Source organism: Mesoplodon mirus (assembly GCF_964341445.2).
Source record: "Mesoplodon mirus genome assembly, chromosome: 1".
Taxonomy (NCBI): Eukaryota; Metazoa; Chordata; class Mammalia; order Artiodactyla; family Ziphiidae; genus Mesoplodon; species Mesoplodon mirus.
In genome coordinates, this window is record NC_138976.1 from 56,336,617 (window position 1) to 56,360,252 (window position 23,636).

At 39.2% G+C, this 23,636-nt stretch overlaps 1 long non-coding RNA gene across 1 annotated transcript; it reads right to left on the reverse strand.

Moving 5' to 3' along the window:
• Positions 1 to 1,765: 1,765 nt before the first annotated feature.
• LOC309810238 lies at positions 1,766 to 21,825 on the reverse strand. Its single transcript, XR_014294962.1, has 3 exons — positions 21,680 to 21,825; positions 4,169 to 4,213; positions 1,766 to 2,109 (listed from the first exon to the last, which is right to left on the reverse strand). It is a non-coding gene; the product is annotated as an uncharacterized lncRNA (long non-coding RNA).
• Positions 21,826 to 23,636: the final 1,811 nt, after the last annotated feature.

A 23,636-nucleotide genomic window follows, 5' to 3' on the forward strand; every position in this document is an offset into this window, starting at 1 on the left:
TTTGGTCCAAAAACTATTCTAGGTTTTATTACATAGTTAATGTCTTAGCCTACTGTTGAATGTTTTTAATATTATCATTTGAAATTAGAGATTAAAATGGTTCATTTCATCTTGCTACTCATCCTGTGCCTTTTAAAGGTAGAGCTATTTGGCTGGAAAAAAAGGAGGGGGTGTTTCTAAGGACTGATGGGCCATCATAAATTAGAATCCTGTGAGATCTTTGCAGATCTTACACTGAGTTGACAGTGTAAGAAACAGGTGCCTGTTAGGTTTCTCTTTGCTTTGACAAGCAGGTGTGTGGTTTGCTGCTTTTGCTGATCCATCCAGACACTCAAGTTCAGACAAAGGCAATCCAAAGTTTCTGTCATTTTTGTTTATTTTACCTAAGTAACTCTTGTGAACTCCACCCAGGCTTGGGAGTCTGCTTGCCCAGGGATAATTTTACTAGGTACATTCAGTGGTATTTCAAACTTCAGAAGGATGACTTTGTAGAGTTGGCTGATACTCTTTTATAGAACCTGGCCTCGTCTCTCGAAACCTCCTGGAAGGCAATACCAGTGTAACCTATGTCTATTCAAAGTAGATGTTTAAGGGAGAGTAAGTCTCCAGTTTAGTGCATTTAAATTAACCTACTACTCTTACTCATTCATAGACATATTCAGAAAACCATGTTTTGCTCTCAGCCGCAATTTGTATTGAACTGAGTCACATGGTGAGCTGTAGGAGAACGTGTGTAAAATATATAGAATGCTGGTTCTTAGTCTAAGGTCTGTGGACCTTCTGATTGTCTGTGAAAATTGTGTGTGTGTGTGTGTGTGTGCATACAGTTGTGCATTTTCCTGAGTAGAAGTACCATAGTTTTCCAAAAGTTCTCAATGCAGCAACTGATTCCAAAAGGTAAAAAAACATTGACATGGAGAGAATAATAAATGACTACTTGTCTTTGCTTTACTATCAAGTATAATAAAACATTGCAACATTGGCTTCTTATGACCTTTCATAATCACAACAATCAAAGGCTGATTCTTAGGTCTTTTTTCCTCTCCTCAAGGTTACTGTGAGCCTTTCTGCAGGAGGTACTGCTCAGTGTGCCAGGCCCTTGAAAGCTATCTGGCGAGTCAGTTTTAGGGGCAATCAGAGCACTGGTGGCATACCAGACAATTTTAGATGGCACCGGCATGACATTTAGATAAATTCAGCTAGTAATAGATATCTCCCTTGACATTCTTTTTTAGTTCTTCCGGTTATGGCAAAGAAATAGTACCAGTTGGCATAGGGATTATTTTACCACTTCAAGAACCCTCCCTAGTGTCTCCTTTCAACAGAAATAGCAGGCCTCCAGCTCAGTCTTCACAGGAAACTATATCTGGCAAGAATTTAATAACATTACTCAGTTCATGGTATTTCTTTTTATGATTATCTTCTATTTAAGGCAAATAATACTGGTTTTCAATTTTAGTTAATAAGAAAGTTTATTTTTTAAATAGATGTGTTTAATATTAAAAAGAAGGAACAACTTAAAGAAAAATATTTTTATTAGTACAGATGACACAAGGATATGACAAAATCATAAAACTGGGTTGTAAATAATAGAAATCTGAGAAATACCAGACTAAACAATTACTAATCAAGTCATGCTTTTATTTTTAGAGAGATTGACAATCTTTTAGAAAATTCAATCTATTTAGGATAAATCTTATAACCAGCAATAGCAATTTCTAGTAAGCATTTCTGAAAAATAAGTACAAATTGTGAGAGATGCCTTTAACATTAATTACCTAGGATGCTTTTAAATGCTTGTAATAGAAAACATGACTAAAAGTATCTTCAACAATAAGGACTGATTCCTAATGGTTCCAGCATAGATTCAGTCAGTGACTCAGTGACATCAAGGATCGAGGTTCTTGCCATATTTTCCTCTGCCATTCTTAGCATGTCAGTTTTGTCCTCATATTCATTTTCTCATGATCTCAAGAGAGCTTCCATGGCACCAGTCCTCGTCCAACAATGACCAGATTCAGGAAAGTATGAACCTTTTGTCCCTTTGCAGAGCAAAGGAAACCTAAAAGTTCCCTTACTTGCCTTCACATTTCTCAAGCAAGATTGCACCTGTATAAAATCAAACATTACCAAGAAGAAAAGGAATTACACCAGGATTGCCTTAACCTAATCCTCATTCACCCACTGAGGCTAAGGAGGTATCAATAAAGAACATGGGCCTAATAACTGAACAGTATTGGTGTTCTCTTGGCAAGGAATTATGAGGGGAATGTCTGTTGGGTATTCAATCCACATTGTTTGCCATGAGCTTGCATTAACACAAGACTTTAACAAGTTGGGACATGCAGAAAGTCTAAGGATTAATATTGGAGAAAACTCTTATTTCAGTGTCACAAGTAATAGAAACCTGGGCCAAATAGACAAAATACAAACAGAAGATGGAAGCTAACAGTTTTTTTTTAAGGGTCCAAATAGAGTAAACTCTCAAAAAAATTTTATCTCAGGGGTTTAAAAAACATTGATTGGTTGATAATCCTTCTCCCCTATTCTACCTGCCTCAGCTACTGTGAGCAGGAAAGGCCTGCAAGGGCAATCTCAGACCAATTTTAAAACTGGTTGTTGTTGTTACTGTTTTTAAGAATTTGATATTTTTTAAAAGCTGCAGAGTAGACATCATGGGGGAAATAAAGAGAACATTATTGGGATTTGTTAGATATTTTAATTTTTTTAAATTTTAACTTACATGTGGAATATGTGGAGGGGCACCTTTATCTCACCTGTGCATAGGTCTTGTCAGTGTTTTAACCTGGCCCTGACAGATAACTTTAGCTCCAGTAAATGAGATGGTCTATAAACCTCCAACTCACCTCTCTCGAGTTACTAGTGTTATAAATGCTTTCTAAGCATAATTCTTGGCTTTATTCCCCAGTCCAGAATGAATGGAATCAAATAAATGACTGAATCTGGATCTGGTCTCAGACATGAGGAGACAGGAAATGGCCATTCAACAAATATTGAAATATTGATTGAGCACCAAAAGGGTGCCAAGTTCTTTGTATTTATTTTGATTTTCATCCCAACAATAACTCTATAATACAGACATTTTTAACTCCAATTTTCAAGATATAAAATTAAGGGCCAAAGAAAGGGAGTGATTTCTTAGAGTTTACAAAACTGGTAAATATGGAACAAAGATCTGAACTTGGGTCTTTCTGATCCCAAATCCCATGTTCTTTGCATTGAACTCTCCTGCCTCCTGGGGGTCTACACAACCAAATACCAAAGGACAAAATCAAGAGATTATGAAATGAGATCAAAGGTACAAGCTAAGATGTGGAAGAACAGAAAAATGAGAGTCAAAACCAAATCTAGGCACAAACAGATATTTCACACCTACTATGTGTCAAGTGTAGAATAGAAAACACGTTGGTATACCTGTCTAGACATGATGGACAAGGGGAAATAGGTCAAGAATCAATAGTGACTCCAAGATATGTGCTCTGAGATCTAAAGGGAGGGGCTTTTTATGTGTTCCTTGGTGTGGGGTTAGAACAAGGAGTAGGTGTGGCTGGGACTTGGGGATAAACAGGCACACCTGGGCAATAGGAATGCACTTGGCTGGGTGGGGCTAGGGAAAACAAACCACGGTAAGGTTGCCTTTTCACAGCTAGGTGAGGTTTCCCTTACCTTACTGCTTACCTGGATCTGGGGGCAAATTCTAGCTACCTAACTCTTAATTAACTGACAGACTTTTTCTCCTTGATCATAGCCCAAATAGTTCCATATTTTACATACGGGTAGAAGTTATTTTTATCTTGAATTTTAGTAAACAGAGTTTATTGGGGATTATTAAAGCTCTAATAGTGTTACCATATTTGAGTTCTCTCTGAAAATATAATTGCTCAATTAGCATTTCTTCTGTTCCCATTCCAAAAAAGCTGGGCTATTGTCACCTGAGTTGTCATCTAGGTGTAGTGTTATCTTAGATATCTATCACTTGAAGGTTAAATATCATTATTATGTTTGTTGGCCCAGATGATATACCACACAGTTTCAGCTGTATGACTCGTCTTGTGGAAAAGAATGTAATTTCTTTTAGTGTATCAGCTCTGACCTGCCAATCTTCATAATGGCCTGCATATTTTTTACCAGGCCTTCTCATACTTACCAGTGCTACCAAGAAGACGTGGCAGTTGTCTGTATTTATCCAAATCTAAAGAATAACAATGTTAGTGCTGAGACATATTTTCAACTTGAGCTTACCAAGAACCCATTTTAATTTCAACCCAAATCTGAATATACAACACAAAGTTGGAAAAATCCTGGAAGGCCAAACCGTGCAACAGACTTTCCTGAGCCAGAAAACCAATACTATACCCCTCCCCACCCCCTTTCTCTGAGAGTACAGAAAATGTAAACTACTCCATGTGCTATTAGACAAAGGTCAAAAGATACATTGATCAGTTCAATCCTAATGATCCCAGGAAAGTACATATAAATTCATTTTATTAAATAAGTATTATTTACTAAGCATCCCGTGCCTCCAAAAACATTGAACTCATATTTTCTAAATGTATTTTTCTGTATTTAAGCATACTTTGGAATTAGCCTGTAAAATTTACTGATGGTAGATTGCATTGCTTCTTTTGCAAAGGTAATATGATTATTGTCTGCCTGACCTGGGAACAGCTCTATTGTGAAATAGCCAAAAAGCTCTGAAGCTGGAGTCAGAAGGAATCTTAGGTTCAAATTCTGACTCAACTATTTGATTCTACATTACTTTAGGCAAATTACATAGCCTCCCTAAATCTCTTCATCTAAAATATAAGGATAATAAATTTTACTTTAACAAGTGGTTGGTTTGAATCCCATAAGATGATGCAAATAAGTACTTATAACAGTGCATGACTCTGAAGGAGCTATAAAGAAGTGGTTACTTAAATTTAAAAAGCAATAGAGTCGGTCAAGAGTCAGAAAAAGAGTCAAAAAGGGAATGTACTTAAGATGTAGAGTGACTATTTGATTATTGAGAAAAAATTGAAGGTTTGGATATTTTGAAAATTCCACGTAAAATATACAGCAACCACCCTCCAAATACCAATGACCTCCATATCTAAATTTTCAGCCTTGGCCTCTCCTCCAAGCTTTAGACTCTGGTATCCAACTCCCCACAGGACTGGTCCATCTCAACACGTCCAAAACTGAACTCAGCATCTTATCCTTCAAAACTATTGTTATTTCTTAGCTTAGTGGAGTGTGCCCATAATTCACTCAGTCACAAAATTCAGAAATTTGGATGTCGTCCTAGAATCTTCCATCTCTCATATTCCACCCCAAACATCTAAATCAAGGCAAACAGATCTGTGGTTCTTAAACCTGGCAGAGCTTCAGAACTAGGGTACTTTGTAAAAATACCAAGCCGTGCCTGCCCCAGAGATTCTGATTCAGAAGGCCTGAGGTATGCTGTGGGAATCTACTTTCAAAAATAAATATACAGAACTTCCACAAAGAATCTGATACTCATCGAGATTTGGAAGCCACTGTTGTAGTATACCTTCTTATCCGATCTTGTATGTATATCTTCCTCTCCATCCCTACTGCAGCTCCCTTACTTTAGATGCTCATAGCTCTCTTAATACTAAAAGTCACTCCATTAGTGGTCACTGTGCATCCAGTCCCCCTAACCCCCACTGCATTTAATCTTCTAGTGCTGCCAGATCTACTTATCTGAATCCAAGCTTTAGAGAAAAACACATCTAAAATCAAATCCCCGCTTTGCTAATTACATGCCTATAACCTTGAGCAAATTACTTCATGTCTCTAAGACTCAATTTTCTCATCAGGAAAATGAAGATGATATTAATACCTATTAAATGAGATTTGGATGGATAGTATATGTAAATATCTTAATACAAGTACAGGGACTGGCATATAGCAAGCTATTAGAATTATTAAGCTAATATAGTTGTTGTTTTTGCTATTATGACACAACTCTATGTAATTCCTGTTTCATGTTCTCCTCCTGCTCCTAGCCTCCTTTTCAGTGAACAAATCCTAAGTTAAGCCTTCTTCATCACAATTGCCTTTCTCCAACCTGGACCTCTAATAATTGCCAGTCATGAAGCATCCTCTGATATGGCATTTGTCCTCCCAGATTTCTTCCCATGACTCACACCTGAGGCCTGCCCAGATTATACAGCTCAGCCAAGTGGAAATTTCTAGTTTGTGTGATTTGGTTCTTCCACTGCCCAGGTCTGACTTACCCAACTACCACCTAACAAGAGTTGGGTGTCCTGACTCTAAATAAAGTTAATAAACACAATTCTCTATATGTTTTGTATAGGGCTCAATCTACCACAGATATATGGTATACAGTACATAATTATACTCTCCTCCCTAAACATAAAGTTCTGAGTATTCTTGCCTTAGCCAATACGTAAAGTTTAAGCTCAGATAGAAGAAAAGAACAGTAGACGCTCAGGTAAGCTCAGGTAGAAGTAAAGGGAACCAGTCTGAAGAGATGTCATTTTCTGGAGGTGGGCAAGTCTGGTGGTCAGATCAGCTAGAGTGCCAAAATTCTTTATCAGGGGGTGAAACAACCTGATTCCAGAAAGCCTGTGGCTGGGGGTATTTGAAGGGCTGTGGGAGGCAGAATGAAGCCCTCAGGAAAAGAGATTAGCAGGACACAGCAACAACGAGGAGGAGGGTGCTAGCAAACTTTTACTGAGTATTCATCACAGATCGGGCTCTGTGTTAATTCTTTTACAAACATTTTCTCTAATTGTTACATCAACCCTTCAAGCGGTTGAGTACCAGATGGAAAAACTGAGTCTCGGGGGGGTTAAGAGACTTGCCCAAGATTACATGGCTAGTAAACAAACCCACTCCCCCCAACCCGATTCCCCCACAGGAGCCTAACCATAAGAGCACTAAAAGGGGGGATTTCAGCTCACTGAGCACAGCATGTCCCAGGGGCTCTCTTGAATCAATTTGCATACTGCACTCAGAAGAGCAGTTAGTTCCTGTTTCTTTAAGCCCCAGGATCCCTCTCCCTTGGTCTGGTCGGACAGGACTGAGCCTGCTGGTTGCAGGTAAGGGTGGAGCAGAGAGGGACTTGGGTGATTCAGTTGCCACCAGGTTGGCAATACAATTGCAGATACTGGCCTAGACAACACTATTCTCTTAAATCACATAAGAATTCAATCATAGATCCACTAGACTCTGCCCAGCACAGAAAAGTAAATAACCTCCCTGAAAATTAATTTTGAGGAATTAATCCAAAATGTTCAAGACACGTGGCCTCAGTAGTTATAATACAAAAAAAAAAAAAAATGCCTAACAGCATAGGAATGAATAAGTAATTTTTGGCTGAAACTTACAAAAGCAGTCATTAAAACTTACATGACAAATTGCGCATGACAACTTTGAAACAACACAAAATAGACTTTGACAAGCTAAAATTTAAAAAGGAGTCAAAATTATATCTACCATATGGACATAATTATGTTTTTGTTCAAAGCATAGAGAACAACAACAAGAATAATGCACCACAGTGTGAATGGGGGTTGACTCTAGTTGGTGGAAGCAGAATTTATACTCTTTATTTTTCTTCTTATTGACATTTTATGATATTTTTAATGAGCATAGGTTAATTCTCAATGCAAAAAAATAAATAAGCTTTGTTTTTTAAAAAATAAAAAGAACTAGCCTCCTGGAAAGTCCTAGTGCATTTTGGAATTGTTTCTGAGTCTGGCTCAGCCCACCTCCTATTTTCTTCATTGTGCAGCCATGATCCCATGACCCAACAGCCTGGTGGCCTGTGGTAATCAGAGCTGTTAAGTAACTTCCCTGAAATTTTGAGGGTTTTGCCATTTTCCCCACTACCTTATAAAGAGTCTTCAACAGGTTTTTGGCTTCATAAACTATCAGAAATCCATTCTTCCTCCCAGCAGTCCTTTTTATTAGAATGATGTGGTGAAACACAGGACCACACAAGCAAGGGCTGGTTTTAATTGTTAACCATTCCCCATTGTGTTTGGTTTCTTTCTGCTCCCTGATGGGCTCCACTAGAACTCTTCTGTAAACTTCTGTTCCTTAAGGACTCCCAATCCAAATAGGGCTGCCCGCGCCCCTCCTCCACAGTGTATCCTGAGCAGAGGTAGCCAGGTCACAAGCTTGCATTAACCAATAATGTTTCAGAATCCTTACCTAAGAAGGAAGTGGATGCTAGGTGATCATGGTGAACACAAAAATATCAAAGGATCCTTGTTACTGTCTTCCAGTGATGAGTATATTTTCAAGTTCTAGTCCAAATACCTTGGCAGCCATTTTACTCCAGGGAGCCAGAGAGGGGAAAGTCTGTTCTTGCATCATTACCAACAGCTTGGGGAAAACCCAGTCCTTTCACATACAAACAGGGCTGGCTTCATTTGATTGCACAGAGCCAGCCAAATTGGGACTTCTTAATAGCTCATGCCTCTGACAGTTACTCAGCACCACCTCTGAGATTTAGTAGAGAGCAAAAAACACTCCAACAGGCCCCTTTCAGACATGTAAGTGTGAAGCACACATGGTTTTCCGCACCTCCTGTCAGCCTTGCTTTGGTGAAGAAGATTCAGTCAAATTCATTTCCATAAAGCAGTGCTGCTCTATATGACTCTACAGAAACCACATTAAAGGTATCGAGTGAGGGCTATCTGTATTACTAGAAAGACACTTTGACAAACAGTAGATTTTTCAAAGTGTGACAGATGCAGTACAAGGCTAGATGAACCCAAGAAGATTAAGAAGAAAAAAAAAGCTGTAACAGTAAAGGAAGGAGAGGGGCATCTAAGGGAAAACGTAGATCTAGAGATGATAAAGAAAGGAGTGGAAAAAAAAAAAAAACTAGGGCAAATTTCCATTCTGAAGAAGAAAAAGCATCCACTTTTTACCTCACTTTGGGTCTGCATCTGAGAGTATAAATGGCATTGAGGAGCCCCGAATCTTCCAACAGGACTAAATTCAGTTTTCCACAAGGAGTTTCCTCACCCAGTGCAGGAACCTTCACACCTTCTTTCAGCCTTCCTCTCTTCCACCCACTGATGAAATTAAATGATCTCCAATATTTACATTTTGCATTTACTTCTTTTTAACTTTGACAAAATGAATTAGAACTGAGGAAATTAAAAATGGAATCTGATACAAGGTCAATTGAAAACGTATTTTGCAGAGATTGACAACCACTTTGGTGTTAGTTGTCCCTGCCTCCTCAGTAAGGTTTGCATGATTGTGGCCTTTTCCAGCTCTCACCAGGGAGCCAAACAAACTCAGTAAAGATCAGCACCATTTATTAACACTCTTATTTTACCAGACTATGAGGTAACCCAAAAGAAGAGTATACATGGCTCCTTCCCTTAAAGAACTGAGAATCTCAAAACTCTGCATACATAAGCCCCAGCTAAGATTTTAAAGGATCTCAGAGCTGGTTTACAGTAAGAAAATGCATATTCATCTGATAATGAAGAAAATATGGAAGGAAGGTTAGTTGTAAGAAAACCCTTCAGATACTCCAAGATTTTCTGGTACAAAATGTAATCCATGGGAGCTTGTTAGAAATGTAAAATCTTGGACCCTGCCCCAGATCTCCTGAATCAGAATTAGCATTTTAACAAGATCCCCAGTATAGATACACGTTTGTTAAAGTCTGAGAGGCACTTCCCTAAGACTTCTCAAGCCCCTTTACACCCCCTGTTCAAATTGAACACAATAAGGCTTAAAATGTTGGATAGGTAAGAAAAGGTAGAGGCAAGTGTAGAGGCAAGATCAACTGTTGGGTTTTTTGCTTTGGTTTTTGTTTTTTTCCAAAAAAATGAGGCATTTCAGAAAGTGCAACAAAATTAATCAAACAAGTGCAGGAAGAGGGAAAAGGGGTTTCAGTTACTGATAAGCTTGATATGAGTCAACTGACTATGGCTACCAAGAAAGAAAAAAAATTGAAAAGCAAGCAAATACAAAAGCTAAAGACTGCATTAATAGAAGCATGGTATCTGGATCAGGAAGATGACTGCCCTACTCTACCTTACACTGGTCAAGTTTTATCTTAAGTGCATTCAGTTCAAGATATTGCAATTAAGAAAAATAGAGACAAACAAGAACATGTTCACTTGAGAAAAACCATGATAGTGAAATGAAAACCCTGACCTGGGGGGAAAATTGTTGAAGGAATTGGAGTTGGTAAATTCATTTAAGAAAGGTTTTGATGAAAATAAAAAGCTTAAAAATATGGAGGAAAATCATGTGGGGAAAAAACACTTGGTCTGTGGACAAGCATTTGAGAACCATTGGCTAAGATACCTGAGGACAATTCAAACCCCAGAAATTTGTCATTTAGGACATTATTGGATCTCCAAAGCATCTTCTGCAAAAACCAACAAGGCAGAAAAGCAGGTATCATTCTCCTCAAATTACAGGAGAGCATGATCAATGATGGAGCCTGGTGTAGAACAAGCCTTTGTCCAGTGTGCTTTCATTACCCAGCTTGCTATGAAATTCCTACCTTGGTAATCTTTACAGAAGTAAAGGAAGTAAAAGTGACCCCAAAAATTTATTTTGATTTTTTCTTCTACCCTATGATCCAAATACAGTTGCCACTAGCCTCAAGTGCAGTAGTGTACCGACACATGGCTAGTGGAACTGAGAAACTGAAATTTTATTTTTGTTTAACTTAAGTTAATTGAAAAAATAAGTATAATTATTTTATATTAAACTAATATTTAATTCAGTTATTGGAAAACTAAGCATGTTTGAGGCATTTTGGATATATAAATTTAGTTTTTCAATATTATGAAATCTAAATATTATTTTCAAGGACAATTTAATATCCTAATTGACATGTGCTGTATGTAGGTGGAAAATATGCCCCAGAGAGCAAATATGTACATGAAAGGAGATGCAAAATATTTCAGTATTTTATATATTTATTATATGTTAAAATGTTTTAGATATATTGAGTTAAACAAAATATGTTATTAAAATTAATTTCACCTCTTTCTTTTTACTTTTATAATGTCTTTATTAAAAATGTATAATGATCTATGTGGCTCACATTATATTTCTGAAAAATGTCATTCTGAAAAAGTTTGAAAAGGAACTCAAACCTCTTTCTCCAATCTGAGGCTGCCAGTAGTTCACTTTTCTATCAAACATGCCTGACTTAAGAAGGAAAGATGCAAACTCTGCTGAGAAGAGCAAGATCTCCAACACTGCTCCCTCATCACCCCTCCAAGTATTGCAGAAGTTTTAGTAGAGCCCCTTAGGAATGCATAGTTTCCCTGCTGTAAGACACTCTCAGACAGCGAAATGGGACATTTCTGGAATGTATTAAATGCAAGGAGAAATCCCTTCTCATTCCTGCTCCTTTAGTTTAGGTGAGTGGTGATCCCTTAGGTGGTTCACCCCTTTTGCTGTTGCCCTGTCTCCCCTTAGGTGGGACCGATCATAGAGGAGACCATTACCCTGTTCCATCCTCTGCAGGGGAAGCAGTAAAAATCAAGCTACATACACTTGAATGCCAGGAATGAAGTTACAGAGAGCCTGGTTCTTCCCATCTCCCCCAGACTAAGCCCAAAAGCTCACAATTGGGAGTTGTGGTTTGAGAAATAAGCTTGGAATACATCATTCCTTTCCTCTTCTTCTCTACCTGGCTATCTCCTGTTCATCCCAGTAAAGGCTTCTTCTTTCAGTAAACATTTCCAAATCCCAACTGCTAAATTTCAGTGTCCTTTCCTCTACTTCCATCATACCCTGTGACTCCTTCTTTCATATTTATCACCACTGTCTACGTCAAAGATCTCCTAGAGTCTCCTGAGGTGTATTTCCTCATCATTGCCTGACATTCTTAAGGTAAAGGCCAAAATGCCAAGGACGTCCTGACTTTTGAGAGAATCTGACTAGTTTACGGGCCTAAGGGTAAGCAAGGTGATGGCCTAGAATATGTAACAGTGCTTCCCAATCCTCACATGCCAATTTCATGTTTTTTTTACCATACCTGAGTTCCTCCAGAATTCTTATTAATATATCTTTAAATAGCTCATATTTTTCATTTAAATGTGTTTAAAGAAGAAACTTTACATCACTGTCATAAATGGAAAACTAACATTTTATATGCATTAAAAGAACAAACAGGGGCTTCCCTGGTGGCGCAGTGGTTAAGAATCCACCTGCCAATGCAGGGGACACGGGTTCGACCCCTGGTCCATGAAGATCCCACATGCTGTGGAGCAACTAAGCCCACGTGCCACAACTACTGAGCTTGCGCTCTAGAGCCCACGAGCCACAAATATTGAGCCCGTGTGCCACGACTACTGAAGCCCGCATGCCTAGAGCCCGTGCTCTGCAAGAAGAAAAGCTACTGCAATGAGAAGCCTGCGCACTGCAACAAAGACCCAACACAGCCCAAAATAAATAAATAAATAAATTATTTTTTTTAAAAGTGCAAGCAATCAAAATAAACATTTATCCACTACCAGCTAAAATCTTCTCTTCTACCACCAGTGGTATACCCATTACATACAGGAATAATGGTCTAGAACGTCATTTGCAGAACAGATGGAAATCTAAAGTGTGGACATGAACTTCCAAAAATTTCATGGCAAACTGATTTGGCTTAGCAAACCAGGTTTTTCAGAATGAAGACTTTCTCTGAACCACGATCCACAGATATGAAGATCCCCTCTCTGGACTCAGAGCCGAGGACAAGATGAGGAATAGGGAAGTACAGGAACCCAGTAAAGTCTAAGAAAAGCAAAACTCATTCTCCAACCCATTCCACTCCCAGCCTCTAGCTCCCAGCAGTGACATCTCAGTGAGCAGCATACTGAGAATATTGGCATGGACAAAGATTTTAACGGGGAGGCAACAGGGAGCAAATAGCTGAAGTCTGAAGTTTACTTCGCATGTGCTATGAATCCCAAAGTGGCTGACAGGTCCCTCAAGTGCTTCTTTACCTCCTCCGTCAAAGCCTTTATTTAGTGATAGTTTCATAATCCCCCTTAAAGCAGGTTCTGTGGATAAAATAAATTCAGCTTGACTTTTTCTTCTAAATCCTCTTTCTTATTTGGGAATTACTATTTTTAGCAGCACAATTTAGTTTCTCTTTATCCATGCATATGAAATGAAATAAAACTCATCCCTTTGGAAAATGATCTTAAAATTCTAGGACCTCAGATTTTATTAAAATCCCCCAGGTGCATATAATGACTTTAGATGTAGACTACATCGTAGTCTTCTGTACATGATCTTATTTCAACCAACTCTCAAATAGGAAAAACAAAACAAAAAAGAACACTGGTATTAAAAAAAAAGCTAAATTAAATAAACATGGATTTTGCATAATATATCCATAGGGATTTAGACAATTAGGATGGCAAAGAAAAAGAGTTTCTGGTAGCTAAATGGATAAGAAACAAGCAGTTTCCTTCACACCAAGTAAAACTAAGGGTGCTGCAAAGAGGTTATTTTGAAGGCAGATTTCCACGAATTGTCAATCACTCTCAGTTAACAGAAAATTACACCCATATATTCTTAGAAATCTCTCAGTTCCCTCCTTACTGTGTAGTGCTTTGGTGGTAATGTTCCTCTTTGAGGTGGTGTTTGTTAAATACATGTGGCTCGATGTGAAAATGCTAGGGGATTTTTGCATACTTTCCTAGCCTAGATGCACATATGCTCTTAGAAATATTTTGCAGAGATAAATAATGGTTTAACACATGTTCTACATAATCTTTTTGAATAGTGGAAATATTGCTCTAAAAATTAATAGCTCTTTAGAGGGAAAGGATTATTTTCTTGGTAGAAGAAACCATATATTGACAATAGCTCTTTTCAACATGTATAGCTATTCCCTTTTTACTATTTTGCCTGAAACATCTGACAAATATTGCTTTTCTAGGACCCTTTACATAAAGTATGAAGGCAATATCAGTTAGCCTCCCAGAAATTAATAAGCAGAGAAAATAATATTTTAATTAACGGTAGGGCCAGTACAAAAATATAACAATTTTTACTATGCACAGAAAAGGAATGATCTATAATATTATTAACTTTTAATGTTAATTGTACTATATTAACATGAACTTACACATTCTTGCTTTCTACCCTCATAGAGACTTTCATATTCATTATCTCCTTTCAGTCTCTATGAAATAAGACAGCAATATTACCCTCAATTTAACTATGAATAAGTGGAAGTCTAGAGAAGTTAAATACTTTTCCCCAAGTTACAAAGCAAGGTAGTAGTTAACTAGGACAAATTCTACCACTTTATCTTATGGTCAAATGAAATTATCAAACTATGGTGCATCTTCATACTGTGTATCAACCTTACAAGTTAGAGTGTCTCCTGCTCCTGCCATTTTTCTTCTTTGGAACCTTATGTATCACTTGAACACAGTCCCAAGAAAACCTCACTAATACTATATTATCTAATAACATTTATTCAGGCTATGCTGTAAATGATCACCGTGTTGGGCAGTACTTTGAGGGAGATATCATTATTCCCATTTGACTGATGACAAAGCTGAGGCTCAGAGAGCTTAAGTCACGTGTGCACGGTCAGACAGGCAAGAATGGTTAGAGAAGAAGTAGAATCTGGCTGCAGCAAACTGCAGAGCCAGCATCTTTGTTACTCTCCAAGACTCCTCAAGTGAGGTCGTGGAACTCCAGAGTCATTCTCCAGCAAATGGAATTGTTCAAATGTAGACAGGCTAAGAAACTGACCGAAGCTGGTCTTTATACAAGCTAGAAGATTACTTTGGTGAGTCAAATGAATTGTTATATTACAAAAAGATTATCCAAAAGAATCCATCAAGCATTAATTAAGTGCTCATAATGTCTTATAAAGAAAAATATTAGAGGGCTTCCCTGGTGGTGCAGTGGTTGAGAGTCTGCCTGCCGATGCAGGAGACACGGTTCGTGCCCCGGTCCGGGAAGATCCCACATGCCGTGGAGCGGCTGGGGCCTTGAGCCATGGCCGCTGAACCTGCGCGTCTGGAGCCTGTGCTCCGCAATGGGAGAGGCCACAACAGTGAGAGGCTTGCGTACCGCAAAAAAAAGAAAAAAAAATAAAAAGAAAGAAAAATATTAGCCAATTGTTATTAACCTCAGAGGTAACCACTCTGAAAAGACCCAAAGTTATCCATAGTGATCACTGTGGTGCAGATCTCCTGAAGACTAACGATCCAAATCCAATTTTATTTGGGCAGGAATGTGCCTTTGTACGCATATGTGGTTCCCAATCTGCCTGTACTTCTCAGGACTCTGCTGTATTCCTCCCTCTGACTGCTGGACACTATGGCATCATGTCTCCAACTGATGTACAGTGACAGGTCATCCCTCTGTCTGATCCCACTCCTATTTGGAATCACACATTCCCTGGATTAGAAAGCATTATTTAATACTTCGGAGCAGCAAACAATATCAAGTTGCATCTGAGAATACAAAAGTAAGTAAGCAATACTGATTAGAAATAATCATTCTCTTTTGCAACACCTAGCCCATAATTGGTGTTCAATTAAGTATCTGTGAAGCTGAACCCAATAATATCAAAACAGTGCAAGAGGAAGCTTTCCCCAGGGAATAGAGCCATATGTAAGATCCACAATGGATCATTGAAAATTCGGTGTACTTATGCTTACAACCATAGAAATGGAGGAAGATTTAGAGACAGTTATATCACGTGAACAACTAAGGCCCAAAGAGATAGACCCAATGTCACAAAGGTAGTTAGTGGCAAAAGTGGGCCATGAACCAACGAGTCTTGGTCACATGCTCTTTCTAAAAACATTGTCATGTAGAAATGTATTTTTAAAATAAACTCAATTGTACTCTCAAATATGTGTTTACTGCAAAGCAGATCTCTAAGTACATGTATGTTTATCACATGCAGATAATTTTTAAATGCTGGATATTCCTAAGCCTGACCTGAGTCAAGAGACCTGGGTTCAAGTCTCAATTTTTTTTTTTTTTTTTTGCGGTACACGGGCCTCTCACTGTTGTGGCCTCTCCCGTTGCGGGGCACAGGCTCCAGACACGCAGGCTCAGTGGCCATGGCCCATGGGCCCAGCCGCTCTGCGGCATGTGGGATCTCCCCAGACCGGGGCACGAACCCGTGTCACCTGCATCGGCAGGCGGACTCTCAACCACTGTGCCACCAGGGAAGCCCAAGTCTCAATTTTTAACTAGCCCCTTGATAGCAAGTCACTTTGCCATGCTGGATATTGGTCTCCTGAACTGTAAAATGAAGATGCCAGATGTAACTGTTAGGTTACAACTGACCAAAAAAAAAAAAAAAAAAAAAATCAAACTGGCTTAAGCAGAAAATTCAAACTGACTTATGTCCAGAAGTAGACATGTTTCAGATGGGTCTTAAACCAAGGATTGCTTCATGTCACGAGGATCTAATCTTCTATCTGCCTGCTATGTTCCTCTGTATTGGCTGTGCTTTCAGGCTCCATGTTTCACAAGATGGCTGCCAGCTACTCTAGGCCTGTCTCCTCTACAAGTCTTCTGAGTTAGGTAAAATCAACAACTACACTGGACAAAATGCCTTTAAGATCACTAACATTTGCATTGATTTCTGGTTCTATGAGGCCCTATTAATGTCTATCTTAGATTATAGGAATATAGGAACTGTTTGGAGGAATCTTAGTACCTCTCTGTACCCCCAAAGGAAGAAATTTGTTACGTTTCCACTGCCATGGCCATGATGTAACTAGCGCTTCATGGTGTGCCTCACACTTCCTAGTTGTAGTTTCCTCCATGTACTCTATTGTCAAATGTCATTTTGCCTTTGAATACACTCTTCCCTCTGTCTGGGATGCCCTTATTCTTCCTTGTCTGTCTGACAAAAGCTTACTCACTGAACAATACATCACTTTCCCTGGGAAATCTTCCCTGATTACAACCCTCCACTCAAGTGAAATTGATCACTCAGTTGTACTTAGGCCTTCCTACCTACCTGGACTGTATGTCATATTGTATAGTATTCATTTATTTACACGTCTTCTCCAAGGAGTATTAACATTTGGAGGTGAGGAACCATGCCTTATTCATCTTTATGTCCCCAGTGCCAAATAACAGTGCCTGAAGGATAGCAATCATTCAATAAATTTTGATGAATCAATCAATGAATCAATAAAATCTAGTTCCTCTGAACCAGCACATTATGGACTCCCATTCTGTCACCTAAAACACAATTTAAAATAATGCATCTCCCTCCCACACCTCACTCCAACTCTCTGACAATAGCAAATCATTTTACAGTCTTGTATGTTCATAAAGCAGAGTTGATCCTGCTTTCTAACCATTTTTAGGACAAATGTTTATTTGGTTTTCACAAAATGAATGGGATTCCACCACCACTAAATCTGAGGCATCTGGGCATTAGAAAATATGCTCCCCAATACCTGTACAATTATATAGGTATATCTCAGTATTGCATTCATTTTCCTAGGAGTTCTTTGATGAGAATACTGGAGAATACTTTTAATAGAGTTTGTTGAATGTACAATTTGTGTTGCCTATCAATATTCCTCAGCAATGGTGGTTAATTTGAGAAAAAATTCTGTGTGCTTTGGGAATCTGTTAACTAATAATATTCCCGCTCATCTTCCATAGCCAGAGGTTGTTATGCCAGAGGACTCTAGGGTGCAAAACCTTGCATTAGAGAACCGCAAGACAGGAAGCTGCGTGTAGGGTTATCACTCTATGGGCCCCACCTATATTCTACCTCATTATTTTTATACAGGGAGAATTAAAGCCTAGAAAAGGAAAAGAAAGGTAATGTTCAAAGAGGAAGGCAGGCCATTGCTCTTGTCTTGGTTATAGGAATGTGGAAATTAACTTCTGATGACATCTATAGCTACCAGCAAGCAAGACCAAAGCATGGGTCCCGGGAACAATTTCCATGATTCACTGTTGCCTAGGAAAAGCTCAGCTTAATGGGTTGCAGTACTGACTTGGGTGTGGCTATTACTTCTTAGACCTCAATTAATACATTGACCACCAGTTTACTGCCAGCCTTGGAACTTAAGGAACCAAGGAATTTAATGGGATATACTGTCTAAGCTCAATGATGTTTCATTTGCTTGACTCACTGACTATGACCTGGGAAAACAAACAAACAAACAAATTCCAAAAGCATCTACATCTACCAAAAGAGCTCATTTGATGTTGTAATACTGATATTATTGTGATTGCAAATCCACTTAGAGACCACCCACTACACCACTGGAAAAGAGTCCAATAGAGGCCTCTTAGGAGTTCACCCTCATGCTCCTGCTCTAGAAACTCCACCTTTCAGGTTTCTTGAACGAATCATGCTGTCTCTCAAATCCAGGCTTGGTGCATACTGTCCCATCTGCCTGGAACACACTTCTCTCACTGCCTTTCTGATCCCTCCGTTTCATCTAGTCAAATCTTGTTTTCCTTCAGCTCACAGTTCTCCGGGAATACCTCCCACGATCTCCTGGACTCAATTATACCTCCTCGCATGTAGAACTTTTCCTTCCCTAACACTTGTCACACCTATAGTTATTTGTTCAGTGTTTGCCTTCCTGGATTGATTGTAAAGTCCATGAGGGCCAGGATCCTTTCTGTCTTGTTCACAGATGTGAACAAGAAAATGGGAGCATGGAGTAGTCTTATGAAATTTGGGGAGAATTAAGAGAAAGTTCTCTCATACAAATAGCAAAAAGGGGGAATATCTGGGAAAGGAAGAAAAAGTGAAACCAAAACTAACATTTCAATGTATAGTAATTCCCTCTTATGCACCAGGCACTGGACTATGATATGCTTGGGGACTGCAAAGTCCAACAAGTCATTGTTCCTGCTCAATAAATTATAGTTGTCTTGTTTGAGTCAGAAAACAATAGGTTGATGAAACAAAAGGAAATTCGGATTCCTGAAATAGGAAGAGGGAAATGAGAGAAAGAAGAATTGGGGAGAAAAGACAGCCTTTGAATATTTTCAGATTTCATTGATTCATTTTACCTTCTTTACCTGCAGCCCAAAATATACTCTGAATTCAAACTTGTGTTTTGTAGCTGAATATGGAAAGTAAAGGCCTGTTTCTTAAGATTTATAAAGACATTTGGGGGCTCTTTGCTTTGTACATTATAGTATTCTTTCAAAAAACAGGTCAGTCAACAAACATTATGGAACCCCTGCTATGGGGCCAGCACCATGCTTACCACTGCGGGCTGTAGAGATTAAAAGAGATGCTTTATCCTGCCTTCATATCTCAGCTCTCCACATCCTTCCTAGATGCATAGCTGCTTGTGTTTGTGTGTTTACCTTTTCGTTTTCCCTTTAAATCAGCACTCTGTAATTGCAGTAACACATTTTGGTGCTGTGTTAGGTGAGGAAGCTGAGATAGTTGCTTACATGACTCAACAGAGCTCATGTTCTCCCAAGTTTCTTTGATTTAACATTCCATCCTCATTCTGACCACACTGCCTTGGCAGCACCACTAAGTACCAAAGATGACAATGATTAAGTCCTGTCTCCTGAATAGAAGATACATTACAGATCTGTTTTCTTACAGTAAGAAAAATAATGCTAGTCACCATCTGAATATTAGAGACTGTACAATTCTACAAAAAAAACACTCCTGTATTAAATTTCCACTGGCCTACCAAAAAAAAAAAAAAAAAAAGAAAGATCAAAAAATGTGTTTATCTTAGCAATTGGAGTTTTTCTTCCAGAAGCTGGCTCTGCAGAGGGGGACTGTAAAAAAACAAACAAACAAACAAAAAACCTCTCCTCCCTATGCTTTGATGGGGACACCCCATGGAGCTCAAAGTGACATGACAAAAGATAAGCGTAGGTTTTTGGAAATTCTCAAGAAGCCAGGAAAGTAGAAGTACCAAAGTAGAAAATGTAAGTTGAACAAGAATTTAAACAAATTAATGGTTACTTGGTAGATGTCAACCCTTCATCCCCCAGATGGTGCAAATTCTAGAGACGTAAAAGAACTTGGGGTTGATTCAAATGGATAAAATCAGAAAGCTGGAGAGAATTCAATATGAGCTATCAGAGAAAGAAGGCACTGGGGTAATTAGCCTTCCAGGAAAGCCTAGAAAAGCCTTAAAAAAAAAAAATCAGTGACAGTTCAGAGATTTCTGTGTCCAGGGTGTGCTCCTAAGGCAGTTCCTACGTGAAGTCTACAAAATGGCCCTTTTGCCCAGTATGAAGACATGGGGTACGAACAGATACTGAATAGAAGAATACTTTCTCCTTCTAGTCAGTTCTCTGGAGTGTTGTAAACTAAGTGAGTAAAGGAAACGTATAGCTTAGTTTTTTCTCCCAAGACTGACTCACATTTTACTAAAAATAATTTGTGCCCCTCTTAATAGTTGACCAAGTGTGTTATACTGCACTGAACAGTTAAGGTAGGTGCTGCTCATTAGTCCATCTGCAGAACAGTCTCTGTATCCCAAGTAATGAAAAAGAAAAAAATAACTGTCAGTAGAAAAGTGATGATAGAATGAAGCAAACAAATTACTTGGGAATTAACACCCCCCCACACACACAAAAATAAAGTCTATTCCATCACAGGAGCTTCTTTCTGCTTCCAAGAAAATCTGACATCTAAAAAGTCTAGATTGGTTAAATTTCAAAGGGAGGCGGGGGGTATTAATCAATTTCCTTGGTTAGGATCATATCTGCCTCTCTCCAAGAAAGTCTTGAAGACTTTGGACATTGTAAAGCTGCAGTTCTCAGAGTCTAGTACCACTTTCCGTTGGATGCCTTTCTATCAAATCATCAAGGAGTATCTGGAAAACTAGACTAGATTAGCATCCCTGCTTAGGGTGTGTCAGTCAATTCTGTTCTGCAAATGAGCCAGGATCTGGAGGCATCCTTCAGACTGGAGTGAGGAACTTGGTGGGTGGCCTAGGAGTCTGGGCTTTGTAATAGAAGGACACAGATAGAACTTCTGGCCATGAGAAGCTGCAGAGGAAGATACTCAGAGTCCAGGGAAAGATGCCAGTCCACATCCAGACTACATAAGCACTAAAGAGAATCAGCCCAGGTGCCAACCTAACACTATAAATAAAGAATCTTGGCTTTGTCAGGGGGAAGCCGTTATTATCTTAGGGAATATGTCACAGATACATGGAAAAGCACAGAGATAAATACATCAAAGGTGTGGGTAACAATAAAACTCAGCATACACATAGTGATTACAGTTGTTAAAGTGCTTTGCCACAAATGATTGCATTGAATCTTCACAACTCCAGGGATAGAAGAAAGGCAAATATTTTATTATCATTATTTTATTATCATTATTGCTGTGCCCACCTTCCAGGTTTATCGTGAGGCTAGAAATCAGATGTTAAATGACACCTATCCTGCATGTGGCCACTCAACACATCTTGAGACCACCCCAGGGAAAAGAGGCCTGATCCTCCATCCTGCATAGAGGAGAGGGCCCATGTTCAGATCCTTTATGATCCCGGTTCCCACACAGTGAGCTCACCCACACATGACTGGGCCAGATCCCACCTCAGACCCTCAGACATCTTTGTTATGACTAATCCCACCTTTGGAATGTCTGTGGTCAATTAATTCCAATTAAGTCTTCCATTCCTATAATCCTCGTGTACCAAAAGAAAGTCAGTTTATCTCCCCTGTTCTTAACCCCTTAGTGCTCTGTACTTCTTCTTTTTGGCTTCTCTCCTCAAACCACTAGACCCTCTGCAATCTTCTTCCTTCATGTAAAAGAAAAAGAACCAATAAACACAGCATCGCCCCACATTATGCTGTATATTTCACCTACCATAGAACTAAGGAGAGGGGTGAAAATTTATTGACTCCTTAATGCCACTTTAGAACCACCACAGTTCCATCCTGGTACCTTTGACATCTGACAATACCACTTTGTACACTTCTATATTTCTATCATCTGCTGACCTCCTGGTCACATTCTTTAAGACATAACACTCATCTTCTCCCCTCAAACTCAACTTCTGCCATTATATTCCAGAAAACTTCAGTGTCTTTGGGAGCAATCCACCCAATACCTTCAATCTACTGTTCCTTGACCTCAAATACACAGTAACTATTCTCACCTCCACTCCACTTAGACTTCCCCACACTGCCAGGGTACATCCTGAAACTTCTCATCACCCAGAGTGGGTCCACACCAAAAATTTTAACTACAAACACTGCATTCTCTGACCCAGCTGTCTTTCCTCCGGTGCTCTCAGGATGCTCGCTTGAACACACCTGCTCTTCAAATTCATTTAGTCCTCCAGCTCCTGGGTCTTCATTTCCTCAGAGTCCATCCACCTTCCCCCAAGCAGACTACAAGTAGTTGGCTATCTGACCTACTCACCACCAGCACCCTCAAATCCAAATATGTCTCTTCCTGTATTGCCCTCACCTAGAAAACTCCCAACACAGGATCAATGCCATCTTGGTACCTAAAAGGCTGAGCATTCCTAAGCAAAATGTTAAACCATTCAGATTTATGTCCCAACAAACATATGGTCTCCAATCTTAAGACTTCAGTATATCTCAATCTTTTCACTTAATCAACATTCCTACCTACTCTCCTCAGTAATTATTTTAAACCTATACATCTCTGTTGAGGCCCCCTCACTCTAAGTAGGCAACATAATCTTTTTCTTCACTGAAAAAAAAAATTGATGTCCAGAGAGGTAAGAGGAAAAGGAGGGAGTGTGGTGTCCTAAAAGCTAATTTTTTGGAAGAATCCTCTACTCTCTCTAGAGACCATTAAATAGAGAAGTTCTCAGGGCTCACACTGAGCTGTCTTCTCTGCTCATTTTCAGAAGTGTATCTCATCTACTCCTATAGCTTCAATGATCTTTTTATGCAGAGGACTTTGAAATCTCTATTAGCAGTCCAGATCACTTTCCTATATACCATTAAAGCTTCAACTCAACATTTCCACTTATATATCTAGAAAGTATCTCAAATCCTCATGTCCTAAATTGTTCTCGCTCTCTGTCTCTCTCTTTCTCTGTCTCACACACACACACAGACACACACATCGCTTATCTCCTCCTCAGTAAAAGGCATCACCACCCATTACTCAAGATATTAAACTGGTAGTCATCCTTGCCTCCCCCCTCTGCCTCACCCAATTCATCAACAATTTCTACTAATATTATCTCCTGGCTTTCTCTCAAATCCAATCACTTCCCTGTTCAAATAATGAATAACAGCCCTGTTCAAATAAGGAAGCTAAAGCTGAAAGAGGTTAAGACATTTCACGATACCACACAACTAGTAGGTGGCAGAGCCAACTCGTCTGCTTCCAAAGTCCATGCTAAAAATTCGACAATACTTTTAGAGGGGGGTCTCAAAGCCAAAGATATCTTCAAGAAGCACAAAGTAGACTATTCCAACTGCAGAATGGCCCAAAACCCAAGGAAAGAAGGCACAGGGAGTAATCAGCCTTCCAGGGAAGAACTTAAAGCCTCAAACAAAATCAGTCAATCAATCAAAGGACTTGTGTGTCCAGGAGGCTCTCCTGAGGCAGTTTCTACATGAAGACAGTAATGGCACTTGTGCCCAGAGTGAAGAGATAGGTGCTGGATAGAAGGAGAATATATCACAGAATGTGACCATTG